At 39.3% G+C, this 20,098-nt stretch overlaps 1 pseudogene; it reads right to left on the bottom strand.

Moving 5' to 3' along the window:
* Nucleotides 1–406: 406 nt before the first annotated feature.
* Nucleotides 407–2,044, bottom strand: LOC118009676 (annotated as a pseudogene).
* Nucleotides 2,045–20,098: the final 18,054 nt, after the last annotated feature.

Below are 20,098 nucleotides of genomic sequence, written 5' to 3'. Positions count from 1 at the left end.
CTCTCAAATGTGATCATCACTGAGCTGCCTGGGAGATCATCCCAACTTGGTAGTTAATACTTTTCCAGATTTATTTCCAAGAGCTTATGAAAAGCCTCTGTTTTAAGAAGGTATGACTTGTTTCCACCCTCTGCCAATAGTCATTTTTAGAATATGTTGTGTGTTAAAACAAAAGTGTTTTGCAGCTTGATAATTTACAAAAGTTGAATGTTTAGGATGACTTTGAAAGACCTGTACGTTTCATGAGTGTTCATTCAACTAAAGATCACGACGTGAAAGGTATTCATCCCAGTAACTTAAGTAATAATGATACCTAAAAGCAAAACTGGATCTCAACATTTAGTAGAATACAGGCGAAACTATATATAGTAAATAGTCTCTTTAAAATATAAAGTGATAAACACCATCACAAATAGTTGAATAGCTTCTTCCAAATCTTCAATGCTGCGAAGATCCAAAAGGTACATAGAGCTCGTGAGTTAAGCATTGTTAAGCCTGAAGTAACTTTGGTGGGTTTCTCTGGTTCTGTATGTAATAGAAGCCAGTAATAAGTTCCTTTGGGGGATTCATCTGCTGAACACTTTCAAAATTTTTCAATTAATTTCTTCACTATTTTATCTGTGATGCCAGGACAGGTGGCTTCTGCCACAGCAACACTTTTCTCAAGTTCTTCAATTTCCTGATTCCTGCTAGTGTTATCCTCACCCTGCTCTTTAACTTGAGCAAACACAGGTGTGATTATCATAGACAAACAGCTCAGCGTTTGCACAAGATCTTGCTTTGCCCCATTCTGTGGTTTCTTTGGATTGGGCTTTCTTTCACATGGTGGTAAAGCTCCATTCAAGATGAGTATTATTTTCTCTGCTGGTGGATTTGGAATCAGAGCCCTCAGAATCAATTTCATCATCACTGTCCCCTTCTGCCTTCCATCTCTTAAATTGAGCTATCAGTTCGGTCAAATAAGAAGTCTTCTTTGAAGGGCACCTGGATGGCTCAGTCGTTAAGTGTCTGCCTTCAGCTCAGGTCATGATCTCAAGGTCCTGGGATCGAGCCCCAGGTTGGGCTCCCTGCTCAGCAGGGAGCTTGCTTCTCCCTCTCCACCCTGCTTGTGTTCTCTCTCACTACCTCTGTTGCTATCTCTGTCTCTTTCTCTCAAATAAGTAAATAAAAATCTTTGAAAAAAAGAAGTCTTCTTTGAATTTTTTACAATGAATTTGTGTTTCAGAAATACTTCAGCTGTAGGAGGAAATGATGGATCTTTGTTCAGGCAAGCATCAGTAAACTCCTTAAAGGACTTAGTAAAGTCTCCAACAAGAGTTGGAGGATTGTTTTTTGGAGTAAGAGACAGAACTCTCATTGGATGCATTTCAGGGTTAGGTGGCCCTCCCGTGGCTAGTTCAATAGCAGTAATTCCCAATGACCAAATGTGAGCTTTTGAGTCATGAGCCCCCTGTTGAATAACTTCAGGAGCCGTCCAAAATGGTGTTCCCGCCAAGGTAGTCCTTTTAATTTGTGTATTTCTCAGCTGGCCAGTAACTCCAAAGTCAGCAAGTTTAACATCTCCTTGTTCTGACAGCAAGACGGTGGCAGCTTTCATGTCTCAGTGAATTTTCTTTTTTGAATGCAGATAATCCAGACCTTTCAACATTTCCTTTAGCATGGTAGCGATCTGGAACTCCTCAAATGGACCAGCTCGAAGAAGACCCAGTGCTGAACCACCACCACCCAGGTATTCCATTACTATCCATAATTTTGAATGCTTTAAGAATGATCCATAGTATTTTGTTACATATGAGCTGTCACACTGACTCAGAACAGTTATTTCTTGCTGCATGTCTTCAGTTTCATCCTGGGCTTCCTCAAGGTCTACGATTTTAATAGCAACCACTTGCTGGGCACGGTTATCAATTCCTTTGAAAACTTCTCCAAAGGAGCCTTTCCCAATGTGTTCTAATGTTGTGAATAGTGCTTCTCGATCGGCTCTGTCATTCTGCCTCCCGGGACCTTGGACAGCCGCCGGTGAGCGGGCCAGGAAGGCGACCCCTGCTGCGCGCTACGCCTGGGGTGGTGGCGCCCCGGGCTCGGGCTCGGACTCGCTCCTCCTCCAGGGGTAGCTCAGCAGCCCTCCCGGGCTTTTCCCCCCAGGGCTCGGAAGGACTCACGGAAGTGGGGTGGGCGGTTCACGGAGCGGCTGTCTGGGACTCCGTCTATCTTTCTGGCGCGGCGGCTCCTCCTGCAGGCGGGGCGCTGTGTGTGACCTTGGCCCGGAACTGGGCTTGACTGATGCCACGCCTCTGTGCCTCCCCGCTCTATAATCATAGGTTTAAAGAAAGGAACGGTTCTTATATCAGAGAGGATCTCTTTCACTACACCGACTTCCAATAGGCTAGTGGTTTTCCAAGCGTCTTTCCTGGAATCCTGGCGCCGTCTGAACTGCGTCAGGAATGGAAGGACAGGTACAGTGGGCGGGGAGGTCCAGGCTCCAATCGTGTAACATCGATCAGAGCAGCTCTGGGCCTATCTGTTTCAAATGGTTTTTTGTTGTTGTTGTTGTTGTTGTTCCATGTATGATTTCATTAAACAAATATTTGCCCTGCTGAAGCCTTAGGTAAAATTGTGGAGAGATCAGTTAGTCTTCAGAGGCTTTAGCGCTCTCCTCCTGCTCCTTGTCTCCTCTCTGGGCATTTCTGTCCTCTCGCACTCTTTATTCGATCTTCTCACCAACTGCAGCTCTTGAGAAAGGGACAGATAGCTTAGAACTCAGGAGTACGTAAGATGGAAGCATTATGCTTCTAAGACTACCTGCATCCAAGTGGAGGGCAACAACCGAAAACCAAAAATGCAGCTCTAAAAATAGTAATTTCAACCATCATCCAAGAGGTGGTGCCTTTTTAGTAGATGTGGGTATGTGATGTGGTTGGGATGGGGATAATTTTCTGGAATTTTTGGAATTTACTATATAAATGATTACCTGCTTCTGAAGTCAAGGGCATGATTCCCCATCTTTATTTGGAGCTGAGTTTGAGGTGAGCTATCTCCAGTTTCTTTCTTTTCTTTTTTAAGATTTTTTTATTATAATTTATTTATTTGACAGAGAGAGACACAGTGACAGAGGGAACACAAGCAGGAGGAGTGGGAGAGGGAGAAGCAGGCCTCCCACTGAGCAGGGAGCCCAATGAGGGGCTCGATCCCAGGACCCCAGGATCATGACCTGAGTCAAAGGCAGATGTTTAACAACTGAGCCACCCAGGTGCCCCACCATCTCCAGTTTCTGTGCTGGTTTCACTCAAAGTACTTGTGTTTTCAGTACTAACATTTGCTCTTTTTAAAGTTTCATTTTTCAGTAGAGAATATGGAGAGGTGTGCTCTGCAGGCTGTGGTATGTATCTGACTTTCTCTGAGACAATAGTCCCTAATGATGTTTAGCTAGTGTTTATCTTTCTCAGCTCAAGATTGGAGAATGTTTTTTAATAGACCTCCCAGGTCTCTAGATGGCAGTGGCTTATCGAAGTTATAGCATTAGTAAGATCATCAACAGGAGGATGGGCATGTGAATTAAAAAAAAAAAACAAAACCCCGGAAAACGGAAGACTCCCCTGAGCATAATAATTTATATAGGGTTTATAAAGGTGCATAAGGAACCAGGCTCCATGTGCAGGTGAGACAGAGGGGTAGACTGCACATTGGATGAGAAGTTCTAAGAAGCCATAGGCTTCAAATCGAATAAAATGCATTCCTCAGAAACCTCCAGGAGAGGAGATAGTGTGACATTTTCCACACACGTATAAAATGTGGAAATTACTTTCATTCCCATGGGCTTTCTTTCTGGCCTTAGGAATGTAATCACATGTACTGGATTTTGTACTGAGCACATTGACTTTGAATGTATTCACTGTAGCCCCTGGATTTTATTGTGTGTAACTCAATTAACGAAGTATAGAATAGATTTTCAGCTAGTACATTTAAAGAGCAATTGCTACTTGAATACATGAGAGTTTTAGGGGAGACATAGAAAAAGGTGATTTCATTGCTAAATAAATATGTAATGTAAAGTATCTTGCACTCTTTTCTTGTTTTGGTTTGCGGCACAATCATTTAACTCTGACATCTTGCTGTAGGTTTTGTTTGTAGATATTCTTACTCAATGGGACAATTATATATGACTTTAATTTTACTAAACATTTCTCTCTGAGGAAGATACCTTGTTTGCTTATCTTAAATTTATAGCCTACATTTTATTCAATTCATAGTCATTACTTCCTTTTTCTCACTTTTTCCTTAGGTATGGTTTTCTTTCAGATTTTCTTTTATAGTTATTTTAATGTCACTGATTCACTAGAGTGCCTGCTATCTGCTGCTATGATTTGATCTTTTCTTAGGAAGGTTTTTTGCGGTGATGGGACTTTCTGTCGTTGCTTTGTTTTTATCATTTCCTCTTTCGCTGCCACTGAGTACAATTTGATTGTACATGGACAACTATATTTTTTAGAACTTGACACCTCCTTTCATAAGATTGTGGAAAGCTACGAGAGCTAAGATTGCCTAACATATAAACTGTTTGCCATGGTCAGAGTTTCTTTTTTTCACAAGTTCAACAAACACAGACATTGACCAAGCATTTCCCACCCTCCTTCCCACACCTCTGGGATGAAAAGTGCTACCCAGATAAGCTGGAATGGAATACTTACTAAATATCTACTAAGTGTTAACTTAGTACTTTAGTCAGGGTAAGAAACATACATGCCATTTCTATTACCCTTTGTAGTGTATATGAAGTAGTAATATCTTCAGTTCACCCATGAGACAGCTTCAGTGTGCATCAGATGAATCACACGGATTTTATGGGACTAGGCATTTCTTATATGTTTCTATATACATTTTTTAAGACTGCCATAGGGAGAAGTGAGCTCTAGGCAGTATCAAACAGCACTTCTGATATCCCGATGTCCTTGCTGCCGCACTATTTCTGAGATTCCATCTAACTATTGGTGTTACCCTTGATTTGTTTGGAGAAAATCCACCATTAAGAGGAGTACAGATAGCTATCACTTCTTAATATTTCCACATCTGATTTTTCTAATAGAGATTTCTAGAACTCAATATTGAGGATCCACTGGGGTTGACTGGCTTATACGAATGCCAGCCATTTACTCATTTAATAAATATTTAGAGAGAACTGTGTGTGTGAAGTTATTTATTTGCTAATTCTGACTCTCTGCTGGTCATCTAACGAGATTGGATCCCAATTGGAAAAGCCAAGAGACCAGCAAATCTCTCTGAAAAGAAAAGGGACATAGAAAGTTGGGGGTATGGATGGTAAGATGGAGGTTAGAAGGGTGCATGGGGGGAAATGGTCTAGAGAGGAGACCTGCTGGCTGGGGTTGCTAGGGACTTTTGAAGAGAGATATGTGTTCAATTGTCGTGGAAACCTAAATGGTAATATTAGTCCCCTTTTATAAGCCGAGGAAGCTGAGGCTGCCCGAGGCATACAAGTATATCCGTGTAAAGCACTATTCCAGAATAGCAGGATGTGTGTTTGTGTGTTGGGGGTGGGGGACACAAAGATGAACATGGAAAAGAGATGTCCTTTTCCAAACCACAATAAGGCATGTGGATTTATAGTGTTTTATAGTATGAACTACAACATAAACCCTTTTTATGTGTTTGACCACAAAATCAATAGTGAAATATTTCATTGTTTTGAATGAAAAAAGCTGTTCTATGGGTATGTATGAATATGTTTCTTGTTAATGATTTCAAGTTGGGACTATTTGAGGATGGGTCAGAGTTACAAGTCTTGCTTTAGGGTGGTACTGGACAAGAAATGAGCTTTGAAAAGTAAAATGTTAGCCAGGGCTTCAACTCTGGGCTACCAACCCTGAAGCTGATATTCTTAATGACTGGGTCTTACTCAGAGTACATTAGTAGGGTTACCCACAGGCTTCTCATCAGAAACATCCCAAGGATGTCACGGCTCCACACGTGGGGGTCCATTGCTAATAGGAGAAATGGTGAGAGGGGTGTACTATCATCTTCTTTGTTTTAAACCATTGATTAACCAGCTGTTTCTTTGTGTTATTCGTAAGAAATTCAACTGTAATTTGTAGGTGCTTTCTTTTCTTGTTGAGATGTCCTACCTATCAACAAATCAATCTGCAAAGATTCACTGAGAAAGGAATGACTTTAGACAGCCTTGTTAGGATAATGAGAAACCTTTTTTTTTTTTAAAGAAATGAAATACGTGGTGAAATGTAATTTACCAAACTACATGCACAGCTGCTTGTTTCAAAATTATAGTTAAAAAAAATCCCCGCACTTATTTGGAATAATGAGGTCCTTGCTTCTCAGCGTGTGATCCTCTCCTTGGCAGCTTTGGTATCCCTGGCGGCTTGTTAGAAATACAGCGTCTCGGGCGCCTGGGTGGCTCAGTTGGTTAGGCGAGTGCCTTCGGCTCAGGTCATGATCCTGGAGTCCCGGGATCGAGTCCCATGTCAGGCTCCCTGCTGGGCAGGGAGTCTGCTTCTCCCTCTGACCCTCCTCCCTCTCATGCTCTCTGTATCTCATTCTCTCTGTCTCAAATAAATAAATAAAATAAAATCTTAAAAAAAAAAAAAAAGAAATACAGGGTCTCAGGCCCACCCAGCCCTTCTGTTAGAATCTGCTTTCTAACAAGGTTTATAGGTGATCCGTAAGTACATGACAGTTACAGAAGCTCTGCTCTAAGGCAAATTTAGGCTCTCAGGTGGATTTAAAAATATCAAGAATCATCTTTGCCCTGCCCCAGCTTGCTTGTAATGGCAATGAGCTGAGAGCACATGAGCTGGCAATTAACAAAAGGCGGCAAGAGTTAAGTGCTAAGCTGGTGGTACCAACAGAAAAGGCTCTAAGTGTTCAGAGGAAAGAGCAATCACAGCCAATTAGGTCCACCAGGCTATTTCAAGCTTACTGCCTTCTGGCATTTCAAGATTTTTTTTTTTTTTTTTTAACGTCCTGTGCTTGCCATTAACTCCTGCAGCCTTAGGGGGCAGCGTGGTATAGTAAAAATCAGGAGGGATCTCCTCCCCAGTGTTCCTCTCAGCAGCCCTGTGATCTTGAGAAATCACTTAATAATCCCACTGAACCTCAGTTTCCTCATTGGAGGGCCAAAATAAAATAATGCCTTCCTCAGAGGGTTGTGGTAAGCATTAGAAGCAAACTAAAGAAAATGTCCAACGCATACTAGGTACTCCATGTGTCTACATGGCGCCTCTCCTTGCCTAATTCATACAGCGAAGAAAACTATACTGTTTATTGATGCTCAGAGTGTGACCATGTTATATTGAAACAAATCTAAAAGAAGTTGTCAGCAGTGGCTATTTGGGCTGACAGCTACGTTTCCCAGAGGGCGCTGCTGGTAAGCAGTTGCTCCAATTGCCAGGTCAGGAAGGGGTGGGAGAGGTCTAACCACAGTGCTTCCTCATCGGGGCTGTAGGAATTCAGAAGATGCCTTTAGCTTCTTGCTGACTTTCTTAGCTTCTACAGCAGTGAGAAGCCCAAGAGCGTGGTTCTGTTGTAGCCATGAGAATGCCCACAGGCTTGGGTCCCAGGCAGTGCTGCTCAAGCTTTGGCTGTACATTAGAATCTGCTAGGGCTTTGTAAAAACTACTGGTTCCACGGGGGGCCAACCTGAGAACCGCTAAAAAGAATCTCTGGGAGTAGAATTTGAAGAAAGCACCCCCGGTGATTTGAATGTGGAGCCAAGGTGGAGAACCACTATAAACCATTCGTTACAGGCTTAGTACTTGAACACAAGTGAGAGACTTCCACCCCAAAGGCCATGTCTCCTCTGGCTGTCAACACACTTGCGTCGATTTTACAGCTCCTGAGAAAGATTTCAGTTTTCTCTGTTTTACAGTGTGACAGTTGAGAAAAAAACAAAAGAAAACAAAACTGAAATAAAAGCTAAGTTTTATACATCCAGATGTTAGACTGTTTTCTCCCCATTTTAAGTGGGATCTTTGGATCCTGTCTGGTTTCCTTCTACATACTCTGTAACATTTGGAATACTTGGTAATAAAGAGTTTATTTCCTTGAAATTTGCTTGCATCTCTTTATCTCCTTGTGATAGACAAATCACTCCCCCCCCCAGTCTTTATCAGGTGAGAGATTGATTCATTTTTCCCAATATTTGTATGTTTCCTAAATTTTTTATTGGCTATTTTCACCAAAATTCATCAGCAAAGACATTTAAGATTCAAGTGTAATTTGAGCAGCTTACGACACACTCTTTGGTGTCAGTGTGGCTCATAGCTCGGTCTAAACCCTAAAGTTTCAGAAACAGTAAACGTGTTTCAATTCACGTATAGTGAATGGCAATAAGAAGAATAACTTTCTCTCAGGGCTGAAGTGAGGATTAAACCTGTTAATATTTCCCAGTGTTATTATTATTATTATTATTCCGGGAGTAGGGTCAGAGTGTCATACATGTGTTTGGAAACAGGGGCACGGATCACTTGGCTGTGCCTGTGAGAGACTTCAAATCGTCTGCCTTCATGAAAATTTGAGACCGGAGAATAAACAAAATAATGACATGTTATTTATACGCATATAGTTTTATAAACATATATGGATGATTGAAAGGGTTTGTGACATTCTGCCATGTTTGTGATAGTTCCCTGTGTTTCTTCCCTGGGAGAAGCTGTGTGCCCAGCGGCATGGGGGGTGCTGTCAAAACGCTATGAGTCATCAGGTTTTTGTTTTTAGGTTTTTTTTAACTTCTGTCAAAGAAGACAAAAGCCGTTGAAATAACGGACGTACCCTTACCAAATGAGAGCTATGTACATTTTTGACATATCACTGTTCCATATCATTTTCTCCACATCTACTTTATCAACATATCTTATTAGTTCCATTTCTAAAATATACCTTGAATCTGTTCACTTGAGTTTTTTTAAATTTTTTAAAGATTTTATTTATTTGAGAGAGAGAGAGAGAGAGCATGAGCAGGGGAGAAGTAGAGGAAGAGGGGGAGAAGCAGATTCCCACTGAGCAGGGAGCCCGATGGGGGGCTCGATCCCAGGACCCCAGGATCATGACCAAAGGCAGACTCTTTTTTTTTTTTAACAGATTTTTTAATTTTATTATGTTATGTTAATCAGCATACATTACATCATTAGTTTTTGGTGATAGACATTGGGGAGGGTATGTGCTATGGTGAGTGCTGTGAATTGTGTAAGACCGAAGGCAGACTCTTAACCGACTGAGCCACCCAGACGTCCCTGTTCACTGGATTTCTGCTAACATTGCTACAATCCCAGTTCCACCCCCTGCTTCACTTCCATTCTACTATTACCACAGTAATCGTCTCCCTGTTTCTACTATTCACTAACTAGCAAAGTAATCTTTGAAGGCAGAAATTGAATCATGTGGCTTTTTTACACTAACCCTTTCAGTTTCTTTCTATGGACCTTTGAGAAAAGAATCAGACTCCCTTGGCATGGCCTTCAAGGTTCCAGCCTACTTTTCCAATCCCACATTTGGCCTTCTCAACATTCCATCATTCGGCTCCCACGTTCCCAGAGACCAAAATCGCTTCTCCCGGCTTTGGTAGGTGTGCTTCCCTTAGCCTGGAATCCTCCCTCCCTTGTGAGGGAGTTGTGGCCAACTCTCTCTCCATCCCATCCTTCAAATGAGGGCCTTTCTCCTCCTTCAGATCTGCATGTCTCTGCCATCTCTTCAGAGAGGCTTCTCTTGGTCAGCCTATTAGGATTGCATCCTATCCCATGCACCTGTTTGCTGTTATTTTCTATTACTGAACCTTGTTCATTTTCTTAACAGCACTCTTCATAATTCATTCGTCCATTTCCTCGTTTATTATCTGTTTCACTCAGTAGACTAAAAGCTCAGCAAAGGCAGACAATGCCTCTATCGCAGGAGATAGCCTTACTATTTATGATCATCAAATATCATGGAGTCATTTCCATTTTTGGGGGTGCTAATTGTCTGCTACCTGCGCTGAGGAGGAGGCTGTCTGCAGTGATAGAACTCTTGCCTTACTTCTATTACCCTATCAGTAAATGGTGCCAAATGTAAGCTATTGGGCAAAGTGCTAAAACGATCATAATAATTCTTTAAATGTATTGGGTGTTTTACAAAGAGCAATTTTTTCCCACATAATTTTATTTTTTATTTTAATTTTTATTGTTTGTATTGAAATCTGAGCAGTTTCTTAAGGTGATACTCATGGAAAGTATTGTCAAAGTACAATGTACAAGTTTTTGGATGGTCTCTATTTTTATTTTATTTTGGAGAAATAGGTCGTACACACAGGGGAATATTTAACATATTTGTACAGACTAAAAAATAAAAAAATGATACATTAATAAATGGAGCAAAACAAGCTTTCTTGCTTTCTCTTGATTAATACTGAATTTGAATATCTTTTAATGGCCACTTGTGTTTCCTTTTCTGTGAAATGTCTGTTAATGTACTTTGACCATTTTTATAAAAGATTGTCTTTTTCTTATTTTTTTGGTATGAGTTTCTTATATATTCTGGATTTTAACCTTTTAACAATTATACATGGTGCAAATATCTTCTCACAGAATGTCACATGTCTTTTACCACCTTTATTGTGTGTGTATGTGTGTGTGTTTTCCTGAATAAAAGTCCTTTAAGTGTAGTTGAATTCATTTATCTTTTCTTTATAGTTTGCGCTTTCTGAGTTCTTTAAAAGAAATTCTTTCTTATGCCATAAATGTATTTCCTGATTTTTTTTTCCCTAAAAGTTGTTCCTTTCATATTTAAGTCTTTGATCCACCCAGGATAGATTTTTTTTTTTTATCAATGACAAAGTGGTATTTGAATCCATTTTCCCCCATAAGTAACAATTGTTCCAGCTTAACTTTTCAGTCCCTTTTTTTTTTTTTTTTTTTTGCCTCTTTAGTTGTGTTATAGCTCTATTTTATAGTAGGTTTTTATATATGCATGGTCTATTTCTGGGCTCTCTATTCTAATTCCTTGGTTTATTTGTCTATCCATGTGTTAGTATGTTGGTGCCTAAATTATTCTAACCTTATAATAAACCAATATTCATAAGAAAAAATACCTCTAATCTTATTTTTTCCTTCAGGAGAGTTTCAGTTATTCTCAGACCATTGATCTGCTAAATACATTTTAGAATCAGGTTGGCAAGTTCCACAAAATACACTGTTAGAATTTTTCTGGCACTTGTATTTTAATCTATAGAACATTTTGGAAAGATAGGTATCTTTATAATACTGTTTATTTCTGTCCATGAACACAGTATATCTCTTTATTTACCTCTTTAATATTTTAAACATTAAAAAAGTATTTTCTGAATAAAGGCATTGTACAACTTTTATTAGATTTATTACTGAGCACCTTATTTTGTGTTACTATTTTAAATGATATTGTTTTAAAAGTAGACTTTTCTAACCTCTACTGATTTATTGAAATACAATGGGATTTTATATATTGATTTTATGTCCGTCCATCTTGCTAAACTCTTAATATTTCTAATACGTTATCTGTACATTCTTTTGGATTTACTATGTAGACAATTATCATTTGAGACAGTTTTGTTTCTTCCTTTACAATTCTTGTTTTAAATTTCCTCTTTCTACTTTGCTTGCTGGGAAAGAATAGTATGGTGGTTAAGAGCATAGATTCTGGAGTCAGACTGGTCTGGGTCAACCACCTCTGCTACTAACTTGCTATATAACTGTGGACAAGCTATATAACCTGAGTTTTCTCATCTGCAAAAATGGATAACAGTACACCTACCTCGTAGGACTTTGTGTGGATTAAATAAATTAATTCACGTAAAGTGCTTAGAACAGTGCTTGCCACATGGTATCCCTAGTAAGTGTTAAATGTTATTATTAGACGTTCCAATATGATGTTGAAATGACAGGTACTGGGTTTTGTTTTTATTTAATCGAGTTTGAAAATATTTCTCTTTTAGTATTTAAAGACATTGTCTTTGTTTGTTTATTCCTGTTTCAATACCTAATTTAGTGCTAAATTACTCTAGTTTTATTTTACAACAAGTCAATATTTGGAAGGACAAATACCTCCAATCTTTTTTTTTCCCTTCAGGAGTGTTTTATTATTTATTTATTTACTTTTAAGATTTTATTTATTTATTTGAGAGAGAGAGAATGAGAGAGAGCACATGAGAGGGGTTAGGGTCAGAGGGAGAAGCAGACACCCTGCTGGGCAGGGAGCCCAATGCGGGACTCCATCCAGGGACTCCAGGATCATGACCTGAGCCGAAGGCAGTCGCTTAACCAACTGAGCCACCCAGGTGCCCCCTTCAGGAGTGTTTTAGTTATTGTTAGAACCATTGATCCTAATATAAATTTCTTCAAAATTTTTTAAAAACTCCAGGAGGTGGGGAAGTTATATATTGCAATTCTCTTCCTTTAGTGAAGAGAACGTAGAATTTAAAAATTCTAAAGTTCTTTTTTTAATTTAGCGAAATCTAACATTAACATCATTACTTTTCTCCTAAAAAGCACTCATGTTAATAATCTGCTAGTGTTATGCCAATGTGGTATTTTAGTTTTACTTTGCTTTTTTAAAAGCCTTAAAAAGTAGACTTTTTTCCCTGATTATTAAAATACAAGGTTGATGTTTGTTTACATTTACTCCCTGTTTATCATTTTTGATGCTCACCATTTCTTCTTGCATCTTAGACCTCCCTTCTGAGATAATTTTTCTTCTTACTGGTGTTCCTCCTTTGGAAATTGCTTTGGAGTTTCTGAGAGTAGTAAATACTCAGTTTTTTGTTTTTCTTTTCTCCTCTGATTTTTTTTTTTTTTTTTGAGATACAGTTTTCTTGTTTTTATAATTCTTTGTTATTTTTTCTGAGCATTTTGAAAATACAATGACATTCTCCTCTGGCTTCCATTGTGACTGTTAAGTTATCTTTCATTGTTTTTATAATTTCCTTTTATCTTATTAATCTTTTTTCCCCCTGCCTGTTTTTGAGATAGTCTCTTTCTCTTGTGTTCAGCAGTTACAATATAAAGTGGGTTTATTTCCACTTGTTTTTGCATAAGACACATTGCTGCTGAATCTGAGGACCAGTCTTATAAATTCTGGAAATTTTTCAGTTATTTCTCTTTGAATATTTCTTAAATTCTATTCTTTTTTCTCTTGCCATATGATATTATATGCTTTCTACCCCTTTGACTGTCTATATTAAATTTTGGGTAAGTTCTTCAAATCTATATTCCGATTCATTAAATAATTTTTATGCTGTGTCCTATCCTGCTATTTAATCTCTAATTGAATTTTTAATTTAATTTAATTTTTTTACTTCTAGAGGTCACAATTTGGCCTTCTGAAGTGTCTTACTCCATTGCCATACTTTAATAACCTCTTTTATTTACTTTTAAAATGTATTGAACTCATTTTAACAAGCACATAGTTTTGTGAGTCTCGTTCTGTACTTTGTTGCTCAGGTCGACTCTCCTTGTGTTACTTTGGTCCTTATGTGTTCCACGAATTTTGATTATGAGTTCATGTCCCTGGGTTATTCTGTCTAGGAATTCTTTGAAGTGTGGGTTTAAAGTACCTTCTCTCACGTAGGATTGTGTTTGTGTCTGCCAGGTATTAGAAGATACTACCAACATGAGCCCATTTTCCAATAAAATTCAGCTTGTGGTTTTTTGACTCCCCAGGGATATAACTTCTAATTCTAAATTCATGTGACTGTGGTCTCCATTCAGAACGAAGCATGTAACTTCCCCATCTCACTTTGTCCAGCGTGGCTTTCCTGGAGATCACTTACTGCTGTCATTGCCTTACGGAAGCCCTAACTTCATTCCCTTGTCTCTGATACAAACTTGTACATTCTGCAAGCTGCAAGGTTTGCCTCCTGTTCGCCACAGTCATGGGACCATTAAAACTCAGTATTGAAACCACCAGAGGTTAGCATATTCCCTCAGAGAAGTGCCTGAGTTAGAGCTTGCTTACCTCTCTGGAAACTTTCTACTTTTGTTCTGACATCTGCAGATTTCCCTCAGCTTGCTATTTATTAGCTCAGCCATGTGGTTAAAATGCTGGGTAAAGATTTTTAAACATATTTTTAAGAGGACTTTCTGGACATCTAGTCTATTCTATTCATTCTTTTTTGTAATTTCTTTTTGTTTCTGGTTTCTACATCTTAACTACTATACCATTTCACAGAAGTATTACTTTAAAATAAAATAAGAGAAGCTAATATTTATTTTACTTAAGTGTTAGGACTCGGCTAAGTGCTTGACATGTATAACCCAATTTAATGCTCATAACAGACCATCCTGGTATGTACAATGATTATTTTCATTTTAGGGATGAGAAAACTGAGGTCTGAAGAGGTTAATAACTTCTCCCACTTCATACTGCCAGACTGTTTTGGAGGCAGACCTCAACTAATGGTGATCTGATTCCAATAAAAGTTTTGTTATTTTTTGTTCTTTTTTTAAAGATTTTATTAATTTATTTGAGAGAGAGAGAGGAGAGACAGAGCACAAGCAGAGGGAGGAGCAGGCTCCCCGCTGAGCAGACTCGGGACTCGATCCCAGGATCATGACCTGAGCCAAAGGCAGATGATTAACGACTGAGCCACCCAGGCACCCCAGGTTTTGTTCTTTTTAGCTCCTACTTTTTATCAAAGTATTTTGAACATACAGAAGAGTTGAAATAATATTATGAACTTACACCCTCAAAACTCAATTGTTTTGAACATTTGGTTGTATTTGTGTTCCCTCTTACTCTGTACCCACGTATTTTTTGCTGTAATATTCGAAGGTAAGTTTTAGATAGCCTGACACTATGCCTCTCAATACTGATACTTCATTTCAAAGTGAGCTTTGAGCTATCTTCAAAGTGGTCCCTTTGGTAAATTCTTATTGCTTTTCTGGCAATGGGGAAAATACTTGAGAAGAGGGATTCTGTTTTCTCTGAAATTGGGGGTTTAGCAAAGTGCCTGGTACTTAGCAGGTACATCAACGAATGGGTTGTCAAAAGAGGACCTAGGTAAATAGAAGAGGAAAAAAGTTATCTAAGGTAAGACATTTGTTCCAGGAAATGGCAGGGAAAAGAAATACTGTGAAGGAGCTAGCTATCTTTCCCTGAGGATCATGGTATAGCATTTCACCCTGAGAAGGAAAGCAGAAAACATCCTTGTATATCTATGTGTCTGGGCAGTTTCCCCCCTGTCATGCACTATTTTGTCCCCCAGCTAGATGGTGACTCCCTGGGTAGTGACTCTGTGTAGCTAGCCAATTGTATGGTTCCTGGTACAATTGAATGAATGAATGAATTCATTCCAGTGTACTGTTTATATAATAAATGTAGTTTCTACCTTCTTATTGTCACTCTTCTTGCTATGGAAGCCAATTCTGATAACGTTGCTGCTACTGAAACTATTACTACTTCTACTGTCAACATCTCTCTGAGGAAAGCAGGGCCAAGCAGGCGATATTACTCCCATATTATAACTGAGGAATATTTGAAGTGAATTAGTCCAAACTTGAATCTAGATATTCTAGCTCCAAGGCCAGTTGTTCCTCGATGCCATCTCTTTTGATTTTAGATTTGTCAGGGTCTCACTACATATTGGGAACGACTCCACAGATTAAAGTAGCTCAGAAACGAGGAGCAGAAGCAGTATGTTTGCAGAACTGCTGATTTCGCTAACACCTGACATCCGTAATAGGACACGACTGGTATTAACTGCTTTTTAAAACTCAAGCTATTATAAATAATTATGCAACACTAATAGAATACCAAAATATACTTTGAGGTGAACATATATTTAGATATTTATAGGCATCACTTATGAAATACAAGTACTCTGTATTTTGTATGTAGATATATATATGCAAAATGTGTGTGTCTGTGTGCATACTGCAGTGACCTGTGCCTAGCTTTGCCTGTGCGCATGGGTGGGAAAGCAAGAGGAGAGGAAACTGATGGATCAGGGAAGGTCTAAGTTTCCTTGGGGCTGAGAGGAGAGATGAGGGCCAAGAAGGATTGAGGTGATTGCCTTGAATGTCAGCTCGAGTCAGGCTCCGAGTTTTGGGGCCAGTAGGTACCTGATGTGGGAGTCGGTTTTCAGAATATAGATGCAGGGATTGTTTGCACAGTTTTTACCCGAGCACGCCAGCTAGGGGAGGCCTGCTTCTATGGCGGCATGGGTGGAACATTCGCTGGAGATGCACGGGAAGCTGCAGAGGAGCCAGCGAGCTTCATACTGATTGGCTTCAACGAGCTGCTTTTATTCTAATCCTGAATCTGTTCCTACATTTATATTATCTTTCCTTTTGAAAAGCCTCCTGCCAATGCACAGATTGCTACTAGATTGTTCTATGCTGACCTCTAAACCGATGTTCAAGTGTTTAAAGGAAGGCAAACATTACACGGTTCAGAGTGAGTCTGCGTGACACATCGGTGCTTAATGGTGGTGATCTGGAATGTTGATTCAACATATTCCCTTGAAGACAGAAGATTTGCTCTGTTCTTGGATCTTTATACTCACACTTCAACATGAATCTATTACCTCTCTGGTATTCAATACTTCTTTGTCTGATGTTTACCTCCTCTATCATCATCATCATCTATACAGCTGTTACACACTTGCAAAGGAATACATATTTAGTATCAGCTATCAAATGTAGAAACACAACATAACTGCTGGAAATCAACTGTAAATTGGCAGTTTTATTTCATGCAACAGTCAACTTTTTGGCAGTAACTACCTCTGTGTAATCTCCTGACTCTCTTCATTAGAAGGAGCTTTACTGGCAAAAATATTGTGAATAATATAAATGCGATCTTTAAAAAAAACTTGGTGATGTCTATAATTCTTTCTATTACAGACCTCAAATTTCTTAGAAGAATATCAAATATGGTTGCAGCAATAAGTGTATTCTTAATGACATCTTTATTTCATTTTTAAGCAAAATGGAAGGAAATAAAAACACTGGCTCAAGTTCAGACCTTAAATGTATTAATATAGGAATAACACAGGGCATTCGAGATACTGTGAAAACAAATCAAACAGTAAAACACTGTCGTCAAACAGTGAGGAAACAAGATGCATTGAGAAATCTTGTATTGCGACTTCATCCATTTAGGAACCTATGGAATCAATGGAAGGCATACTCCATGCGAAGTAAGAGTAATTGCATGTTCTTTTGGGGGAGGAATCAGGTGGCTCTCTGGTGAAAAGTGGCTTCTTAGAACCCAAGGTTAGTATTTAATAGAGTCAGACCAGAAAACAGGCCCTTCTGCCTGCCACTTTTTATAACCATCCTCCTGGGTAGGGAGTTAAGATGGAAGGACTTATACCAAAGCCTTGACTCTCTTTGAATGCAGAGCAGAGATGAGAGGATGTTGGAGAGGGAGAGGAGAAAATAGAAACAAATCACTGATTTTTAGATGTTGAATGTTTGAAGTATAAGTTAGGAGCCGAGAGAGGCTAGGAATGTGGGCCTTTGTAGAAGAACTTTGTATGACTCTGTTACCTCTTTCTCAAGAACTTGCAGACTATTTCACACTATGGAGTTGAAGGCAGAAAGCCCAGTTTTGAATATTTGCTCTGCCACTGAGTTCTGGGCTCTAGCTGGAAACATCTCTCTATCTCCCACATTCATCATCTCCCCAGGTATATGGAGAGAGCTCACCCACATGGACCTCTTCCCAAAGGAAATCAGCTCAGGAGAAAAGACAGACTCTCTGGCCCCCTGCCTGCCAACTGCATGAAATGCAGGGTGGAAACAAGCTGCAAGGCAAGCTCCTTCCGAGCCCAGGGCTGTGGTATTCTCACTCAGAACACCTTCTCTTCTTTATTGTTCAATCCTTGATCAAAATGGCCTCATTTGTTAGTTTACTGTTTGTTTTCTATCTGTGCATTTAGGCTCTAAGCACCCTGAGGGCAAAGACCTTGTTTCTGTTATATATATATAGTTATATATGTATACATATATATGATATATAATATAAATGCATCCTTATTTCATTTTTAAGCAAAATGGAAGGAAATAAAAACACTGGCTCAAGTTCAGACCTTAAATGTATTAATATAGGAATAACACAGGGCATTCGAGATACTGTGAAAACAAATCAAACAGTAAAACACTGTCGCCAAACAGTGAGGAAACAAGATGCATTGAGAAATCTTGTATTGAGACTTCATCCATTTAGGAACCTATGGAATCAATGGAATATTCAAAACTGAGCTTTCTGCCTTCAACTCCATAGTGTGAAATAGTCTGCAAGTTCTTGAGAAAGAGGTAACAGAGTCATACAAAGTTCTTCTACGAAGGCCCACATTCCTATATATATATATATATATGATATATAATATAAATGATATATAAATATATAAAATATATATTTATATTTTATATATATTAAATTAAATATATATAAAAACTTCACCATGATATTCCTAGTGCTAAGTATAGCCTCTGATATATTCAGGTTTGGATGAACAAAGGAGTGGATTTTTTTCTATTATCTGTGCTTCATTTGGGCGACTTACTGAGTATTGTCACTTCCTTTTTCAATCTGGAGGAGCTGTGCTCCCTGCAGAGCTGGGGCCTGTCACACTTAGCGCAGCCATCCCCCAGCCTGGTGAACGTCCTCCCACCTGAGCTTTTTTGAGCTGTGCCAGCTCCTCTGTAAGACGTGTGAGGGCGCCGAGCCTGGGGTGGGCTGAGGTGAGTGAGTGCCGAGCCTGTGGCGTGATGCCCTAGCGTGGCCTGAGATGCTCTTCCCTTCCTGTGAACCGAGTAGCTAGCATGCTACCGTGGCTTCTCGCATCTTGGCTGGGGAATGGAATCAACTATTTCCTGGGTCAATTCTAGCTGCATGTTCCATGTTTGTATTAAAAGGTTAATTGCTTTACACCTGTACATCCCCAGCCTGGCTTCTCCAAGAAAGAAAAATGGTGCAATGAGTGCTGTGTTTTTATTCTAATATCACTTACTGCATCAAGTGCACAGAATCTCTTTATTTGAGGCCAAATGCACAGTCCCGTTTGAGAGACCATTGCTGTTGGCAGCGAGTAGCAACTGCTTGTTCGGAAACCCTTGAAGATATTGCTCCGTCTTTCTGTTTACCGTGGGCTGGTAGAGGACGATTCCTTCTTTTCTCAGGGCAGCCTTTAATGAGCACCGGGTGGCTTTTTGATGTTGCCCTCCCACAGACTGCGGGTAAAGGCAGTGCTAGGAATGATACATTTTCAACTGTAGAAGTATTTTGTATCAAACCCTATCAAAAATAACACTGCCTTTGGGACACAGAAAATCCAATTTGATAGCAATATTTCTGCTCTTTTCTCTCGGACATGTTGTATCAGTTAGGGTGTCCAATTTTGCACCTCAGCTTTTTTTTTTTTTTTTTCACCTGGAAAGTGATTTGGGATCGGGCTCTGTACTGTTGGTAATAACTTGAAAAATTATATTTATAAGCAGTCATGTCCTAAAATGACCCTACTTAATACCTAGTGGTTTAAAGGGTAGGGAGAAGAAAGGAGGAAAGTTACTAGTCCACATACTTTTCTTGGGAACTCTCCATGTGTGTAAAGTACTTAGCTATTTCATGAGGACACTCCTTTGTCGACAGCTCTACACCCAAAACATCCTTGGAGGAAGAGAAAGAGGGATTTTGGGGGCTGACAGGGGAGGTTCTAGTACCTGGAATTTCTACTCTCTAAACTGGAGACAAATCGTGGATGAGGGATTGTTTTCCCAGATAGAGATCTCATCGTGAGTTTGTAAATAGTCATTCATATGGTTTGTTCATTAATGTATTCAACATGTATTTAAGTGTCTACTGTATATCAGGCAGGACTAAAAAGAATAAAATCTGGATCTTGCCCTCAAGATCTTATAATCTAGTAGGGGATAGAGACAATAAAGCATTATAAGGACTGAAATTCAGATATGTACATATACAATGTCATCTTGGGGCAATGTTTCTTAACCTTTTTTTTCATCTACTCCCCTCTCCCCCGCCCAAAGAGACTTTCTAGACATTTTTATCTCAATCACTTCTTCCCACATTAAATTTCAATACCACACACATGTTGTATATCTGT

Source organism: Mirounga leonina, unplaced genomic scaffold (genome assembly GCF_011800145.1).
Source record: "Mirounga leonina isolate KUSES-001 unplaced genomic scaffold, KU_Mleo_1.0 Mir_127, whole genome shotgun sequence".
In the NCBI taxonomy this organism is placed as follows: Eukaryota; Metazoa; Chordata; class Mammalia; order Carnivora; family Phocidae; genus Mirounga; species Mirounga leonina.
Note: the sequence above shows the minus strand (reverse complement) of the source record. Positions and strands in the feature narration are given on the sequence as shown.